The sequence below is a fragment of the Arachis duranensis genome, chromosome 4 (assembly GCF_000817695.3).
Source record: "Arachis duranensis cultivar V14167 chromosome 4, aradu.V14167.gnm2.J7QH, whole genome shotgun sequence".
Lineage (NCBI taxonomy): Eukaryota > Viridiplantae > Streptophyta > Magnoliopsida > Fabales > Fabaceae > Arachis > Arachis duranensis.
In genome coordinates, this window is record NC_029775.3 from 54073332 (window position 1) to 54081183 (window position 7852).

General features: G+C 37.3%; 1 non-coding gene across 1 annotated transcript; it reads left to right on the forward strand.

The window, feature by feature from the left end:
* The first annotated feature begins 404 nt into the window (after nucleotides 1–404).
* LOC127746935 (small nucleolar RNA R71) lies at nucleotides 405–512 on the forward strand. The gene has a single exon (XR_008008740.1). It is a non-coding gene; the product is annotated as a small nucleolar RNA R71 (small nucleolar RNA).
* Nucleotides 513–7852: the final 7340 nt, after the last annotated feature.

A 7852-nucleotide genomic window follows, 5' to 3' on the forward strand; every position in this document is an offset into this window, starting at 1 on the left:
TTTCCATAGGGTTCTCCCATGTTATTCACCTCTTCCATTGATGGATTCTCAGGATCATAAGCTTCTTCTTCAGATGAAGCGTCCTTAGTACTGCCTGGTGTAGCTTACATTCCAAACAGACTTTGAGAAATCATATTGACTTGTTGAGTCAATATTTTGTTCTGAGCTAATATGGCATTCAGAGTATCAATATCAAGAACTCCTTTCTTCTGATTCGTCTCATTATTCACAGGATTCCTTTCAGAAGTGTACATAAATTGGTTATTTGCAACCATTTCAATGAGTTCTTGAGCTTCTACAGGCGTCTTCTTCAGATGAAGAGATCCTCCAGCAGAGCTATCCAATGACATCTTGGACAGTTCAGACAGACCATCATAGAAGATACCTATGATGCTCCTTTTAGAAAGCATGTCAAAAGGACACTTTCTGATCAATTGTTTGTATCTTTCCCAAGCTTCATAGAGGGATTCACCTTCCTTCTGTCTGAAGGTTTAGACTTCCACTCTAAGCTTACTCAATTTTTGAGGTGGAAAGAACTTTGCCAAGAAGGCATTGACTAGCTTTTCCCAAGAATTTAGGCTTTCTTTAGGTTGTGAGTCCAACCATATCCTAGCTCTATCCCTTACAGCAAAAGGGAATAGCATAAGTCTATAGACCTCAGGGTCAACCCCATTGGTCTTGACAGTGTCACAGATTTGCAAGAATTCAGCTAAAAACTGATGAGGATCTTCCAATGGAAGTCCATGGAACTTGCAATTCTGTTGCATTAGAGAAACTAATTGAGGCTTAAGCTCAAAGTTGTTTGCTCCAATGGCAGGGATAGAGATGCTTCTCCCATAGAAGTCGGGAGTAGGTGCAGTAAAGTCACCCAGCACCTTCCTTACATTATTGGCATTGTTGTTGTTTTCGGCTGCCATGTCTTCTTCTTGTTTGAAGATTTCTGTTAGGTCCTCTACAGAGAGTATTGCTTTAGCTTCTCTTAGCTTTCGCTTCAAGGTCCTTTCAGGTTCAGGGTCAGCCTCAACAAGAATGCTTTTGTCTTTGCTCCTGCTCATATGAAAGAGAAGAGAATAAGAAAATATGGAATCTTCTATGTCATAGTATAGATATTCCTTGAGATGTCAGAGGAAAAGAAGAATAGAAGGAGGAGGTAGAAGAAGAAGAATTCGAACTTATCAAGAGGGATAAAGTTCGAATTGTGCATTGAGGAGGAGTGTTAGTCCATAAATAGAAGGATGTGAGAAGTGGGGAAGAATTTTTGAAATTAAAATAAAAGATTTTAAAATGATTAAAAGAAATTTTGAAAATTTGATGAATGATTTTCGAAAATTAAAGTTGGTAAACAAAAAGTTAGGAAAGAAATAAAGTGATTTTGAAAAAGATTTTGAAATTAGAAATCAAAAAGATATGAGTGAAAACTATTTTGAAAAAGATGTGATTAAAAAGATATGATTGAAAAATAATTTAAAAAGATTTGATTTTTAATATTAATGACTTGGCTAACAAGAAATTTAAAAGATATGATTCAGACATTAAACCTTTCTCAACAGAAAAGGCAACATACTTGAAATGTTGAATCAAATCATTAATTGTTAGCAAGTATTTTTGAAAAATGAAAGAAATTGATTTTGAAAATATATGATTGAAAAGATATGATTTGAAAAAGATTTGATTTTGAAAAATTATGAAAACTTGAAAAAAATTTGAATTAAAAACAAAATCTTCCCTCTTGTGCCATCCTGGCGTTAAACGCCCAGAATGGTATCCATTCTTGCATTTAACGCCCAAAATGCTACCTTTTTGGGCGTTAAACGCCCAGCCAGGTGATGGGTGTTTTTGTGGAAAAAGAAATTTCCAAACACATAGATCTAACCGGCAAGTATACCGGGTCGCATCAAGTAGTAATAACTCACTTAGAGTGAGGTCGATCCCACATGGATTGATGGATCAAACAACTTTAGTGGGTGATTAGTTTAGTCAAGCTAACATTGAAGGGATATTGGATGAAATGTAGCCAACAGAATTGTAAATGACAGGAAATTTAAAGTTGCAGAAAGTAAAATTGCATAAAACTCAAAGTGCAAGAAAGTAAAATAGCTGAAACTTAAATTGCACGAAATGTAAATTGCATTAAATGTAAAGGGGATTGGGTGCAGGGAATTTAAAATTCAACAAGAAAATGTAAAGAGCAATCAAGCAGAGGAGTAAAAGATGAAATAAGTGCAGCAGATTTAAACAGAAATGGAAAATTGCTTGAAGAAGCAACACAAAATGTAATTAAGCTCAATTGTGAAATTTAAAGAGACAAATGAAGATCTCAGGGAATCAAAAAGACTAGAAAATAAGTCTAGATCTCAAGCCCTTCCTTGATTCAATAGCAAACAGATTGAAGAAGAAAGAAAGATGAAGGCAGTAGAGAAAAACGTGGATCCAAAACTCAATTCACTGAATTATGCAGAAAATTAACAAAGAGCAATCTTAGATCAAGAATGAAATAGAATTCCTTCAATTCTCAATCCAAGATTCAAAACAGAAATGAAAATTAAAGGAGAGAGCTCTCTACTCCTAATGCTCCCTAGTGGAGCTAGCCTCCCTTCCTTTAATGAGATGGAATTGATGCCTTTATATAGGATTTACAAAGTGAAAAATGAAAATGAAATTAAAACAAATTACAATTAAAATGAAAATCCTAATCTAATTGATCCATGTGCCTTTGAGTGATGATGTGGGCTTTGCTTGCTTTGGAATTGAGGAGAAATGGGTTTGGTTGGCCTTGATTCAATTTGGAGAGGAATTGAATTTAAATGGAATTTTAGTTGAAGTTTGGCCCATGTTGCTCCCAGGAGGCTGCTCTGCTCATGTGGAGAGCAGAGCAGTGAAGCTTTGTGTGGGTATCCAATTTGCGTGCCAAGGCTTGGAGAGGCACCAGGGGATTGCCCTGCCCTTGTGGAGAGCGGGGCAGCAGTGTCATGGTGCGTGCCTTGCCTCCCTGCCCGCGTCAATCATGCGCGCCCTGGCCGTGTCATGCTCATGCTTGTGTGCGCCAAGGAGTGTGCTCTGCTCTCCTTGTGAGCAGCGTAATGGAGCTTCCAAGGGGAGTGCCAAGTTCGAATCCCATGGAGTGCATTGCTTGGCTTTTTCTTCTTGGCACTTAATTCACGCATAAGGCTTGGCTTCCTAGAGATCCTTGGTTCGAAACTTGGTGGAGGAAGTTGCTACAATTTTTCCTTGAATTTTCATGAAGAGAGCATGACATTGCTCCCCAAGAGAGCACTCTGCTCTCCTTGAGAGCAGACTTCCTTGGTTTCCTTGTGTCTCCCTCTTTGAGCCTTGGTGGAAGCACTTTGGTTTATTTTCGCTTATTTTTTGCCCTTAAAGATGCCTTTCACTCATGCCTCAATTGTATGCTAAATATGAATTGCTATATATCATTGGAAATCTCTAAATGTCAGCTTTCCAACGCAACTGAAAGCACATCAATTGGACGTCTGTAGCTCAAGTTATAGCCCTTTGAAGTAGGTGACGTTAGGATTTTTGCCAGTGAAGAATTTCATAAAAACAGCCGCGTTGTAGATATAGTCTCTAAACCGATAGAAATCCCTTCGTACAAACGTTTTGGTTGTCACAAGTAACAAACCCCTTTTAAAATTGATAACCAAGTATTAAACCTCGGGTCGTCTTCTCAAGGAACTGCGAGGAAGGTATGTTCTTATTATTGGTTATGAGTTTGTAAATTGGGGTTTTGGAAGTAAGGTGGGAATATGTTATATGACAAATAATTTAAATGGCAATTAAAAATGAATAAATACTGTAAAGCAAACTTTTGGGCAAGGTATGAGAAATTGGATGTCCAACGTAGTTATCTCTCTCAACTATAAGGAAATTTGAATCTAAACTCCACTTGGTCAACCTTTACTAAAGCAAAGGAAAGTCAAGGGACTAATTAAATTGAACTTTGAATCCTATTTATTTTCTAAGAAAAGGTTGGGATTACTTAAGTTCAGCTCAATTAGCAAGATAACGATTATCAAATTTGTTGAGTTTAATAACTGTTGAGTTACTGATTTCTTAACCAAAACCAAAAGGGGAAAAAGTAAAATTGCTAGAATAATAGAGGTGACCTTAGATGGAAGGCAATAGTAACTTAAATCAAAGAGAACAATCTTAACTGAAAATACTTCAAATATCATTAATTCAAAATAGAGATCTATAACATGGAATAATTCATAAATCAATTCAAATATTAAAATCAAATAAATAAATAAAAGTAAACTGAAAATAAAAGAACATTAAACCTGGATCCAAAGTTACTCTCAAAACAAGAAGAAATCCTAAATCCTAAAGAGAGAGAGAGAGAGAGAATCTCTCTCTAAACTAAATCTAAATCATGAAAACTAGAAATTGGCGAGCTCTCCCTGAATGGATGCATTCCTCCACTTTATAACCTCTAATCTCTGCTGTCTGAGCTTGGATCTAGGCCAAAAAGGGCTTCAGAAATCGCTGGGGGCGTATTCTATGAATTCTGATACGTGGCCTCTGTCACGCGTCCGCGTGGGTCACACGGTCGCGTCGTCTGGAGCTTTTCCTTGCCATGTGGTCGCGTCGGTCACGTGTCCGCGTCGTGGGTGTTCTACTTGAGGCGCGCGGTCGCGTGAGTCATGCGGCCGCGTCGCTGCTTCTTCACTTCTGGCACGCGATCGCGTCGTCCATGCGATCGCGTGGATACCAGTTTCCTTAAAGCTCCATTTTGCCTTCTCCTTCCATTTTTGTATGTTTCCTTTTTCATCCTTTAAGTCATTCAGCCTTAGAAAACCTGAGACTACTCAACACACTAATCATGGCATCGAATGGAAATAAAGGTAATTAAAACAATTAATTTTAAAGCTTAGGAAACATGTTTTTCACAATATGACATAATAAGGAAGGGAAAGTAAAATCATGCAATTAATGTGAATAAGTAGGTGAAGGATTGAATAAATCACTCAAATTAAGCACAAAAGAACTCATGAAATATGGGTTTATCAGTAGGCATGGTCATGCTGTGAGTGCCCAGATTTTAACTTAGCAAAAATTTGCTTCCAACCTGACTTTGTTTCATCATGATATTGCCCTGCTCTTGGCAAGGGCAGAGCAATGTGCGTGCTGGTTGCTTCCTTCTTTGACTTGGTCATGGGCCACGCTTTTAAAAGCGTGGCCTAAGGCTCCAAAGTGTGCTTCAACTTCAAAGTGTGCCCCAAAGCTCTTTTTTTCTCCTTTTTAGCTTATTTTGTGCTTCTTTGCTTCTTTTTCTTCTTATTTCCTACAAGATTTATAAAATTAAAAGATCAAGGAAATATACCATTCAATCACAAAAGCATTCAATATTTAAGCACAATTCATCAATTTCTTGTATGAAAAAGCATAGAAAAATAGGTATATGATGACTTGTCATCAAGTAACATTGCCTATTGAAAAATAGGTATACGATGACTTGTCATCACCAGGTACCCTGGCTGGCGTTTAAACGCCAGTTTTCCTTCTTCACTGGGCGTTTTGAACGCCCAGCTTTTTCTGTGTAATTCCTCTGCTGCATGTTTTGAATCTTCAATTCTCTGTATTATTGACTTGAAAAGACACAAATTAAGAATTTTTTTTGAATTTTTAATGATGAGGAATAATAAAAATGCAACTAAAATCAAATAAACAATGCATGCAAGACACCAAACTTAGAAGTTTGTATACTATTGACACTAACAAGTTGAGAATGCATATGAGAAATAACAAAACACTCAAGACAAGAGAATTTAAAGATCAGAGCAAAGAAATCATCAAGAGCAACTTGAAGATCAATGAAGACACATGAATGAATTCGAAAAATGCAAGAAGAACAGAAACATGCAATTGACACCAACTTAAAATTAGACACTAGACTCAAACAAGAAACATAAAAATATTTTTGATTTTAATATTTTATAATTTTTTTTTGGATTTTTCAAAAATTGAGTGGAAAAGAAAATAAGGATATCAAAATTCTTAATAAGAATTTCCAGGAATCATGCAATGTTAGTCTAAAGCTTTAGTCTAAAAAGATTAGACATGGCTAGCCAAGCTTTAGCAGGACATTACATTCAATAGCTAAATTGACGAAAATCAATCAGCTTTGGTGATGATGAAAACATCATCTGAAACACTAGAATTCATTTTTAAGAATTCTGAAGAACAAAATAAAATAAAATTACCTAATCTAAGCAACAAGATGAACCGTCAGTTGTCCAAACTCGAACAATCCCCGGCAACGGCGCCAAAAACCTGGTGCACGAAATTGTGATCATCAATGGCGCCATCAACATGGTACGCTCAATTGCAATCTCAACTCTTTATCACAACTTCGCACAACTAACCAGCAAGTGCACTGGGTCGTCCAAGTAATAAACCTTACGCGAGTAAGGGTCGATCCCACGGAGATTGTTGGTATGAAGCAAGCTATGGTCATCTTGTAAATCTCAGTTAGGTGGATTCAAATGATTTTGGAGGATTAATGATTAAAAGATGAATAAAACATAAAATAAAGATAGATATACTTATGTAATTCATTGGTGAGAATTTCAGATAAGCGTATGGAGATGCTTTGTCCCTTCCGTCTCTTTGCTTTCCTACTGTCTTCATCCAATCCTTCTTACTCCTTTCCATGCCAAGCTGTATGTTGGGCATCACCGTTGTCAATGGCTACAGTCCCGTCCTCTCAGTGAAAATGTTCAATGCGCTCTGTCACAGCACGGCTATTCATCTGTCGGTTCTCGTTCATGTTGGAATAGAATCCAGTGATTCTTCTGCGTCTGTCACTAACGCCCCACAATCGCGAGTTTGAAGCTTGTCACATTCATTCAATCCTTGAATCCTACTCAGAATACCACAGACAAGGTTTAGACCTTCCGGATTCTCAAGAATGGCCACCAATGGATTCTAGCTTATGCCACGAAGATTCTGATTAAGGAATCCAAGAGATATCCACTCAATCTAAGGTAGAACGGAGGTGGTTGTCAGGCACACGTTCATAGGTGAGAATGATGATGAGTGTCACAGATCATCACATTCATCAAGTTGAGGAACAAGTGATATCTTAGAACAAGAATAAGCTGGATTGAATAGAAGAACAATAGTAATTGCATTAATACTCGAGGTACAGCAGAGCTCCACACCTTAATCAATGGTGTGTAGAAAATCCACCATTGAAAATATATAAGTGATAATGGTGATCATTGGCTTCGGCCCCAGAGAGGGAACCAGAAGAACCAAGATGAAAATACAATAGCAAAAGGTCTTATTTATAGAAATGAGTAAATGACATAAAAATTCACTTTCGGGCCCACTTGGTGTGTGCTTGGGCTGAGCATTGAAACTTTCATGTGTAGAGACTTTTCTTGGAGTTAAATGCCAGCTTTTGTGCCAGTTTGGGCGTTTAACTCCCACTTTTGTGCCAGTTCCGGCGTTAAACGCCAGAATTCTTGAGCTAACTTGAAATGCCTGTTTGGGCTATCAAATCTCGGGCAAAGTATGGACTATTATATATTGCTGGAAAGCCCAGGATGTCTAATTTTCAAAGCAATTAAGAGCGTGCCAATTGGGCTTCTGTAGCTCTAGAAAATACACTTCGAGTGCAAGGAGGTCAGAATCCAATAGCATCTGCAGTCCTTTTCAGCCTCTGGATCAGATTTTTGCTCAGGTCCCTTAATTTCAGCCAGAAAATACCTGAAATCACATAAAAACACACAAACTCATAGTAAAGTCCAGAAAAGTGAATTTTAAATAAAAAACTATATAATAAAAACTAACTAAAACATACTAAAAACATACTAAAAACAATGCCAAAAAG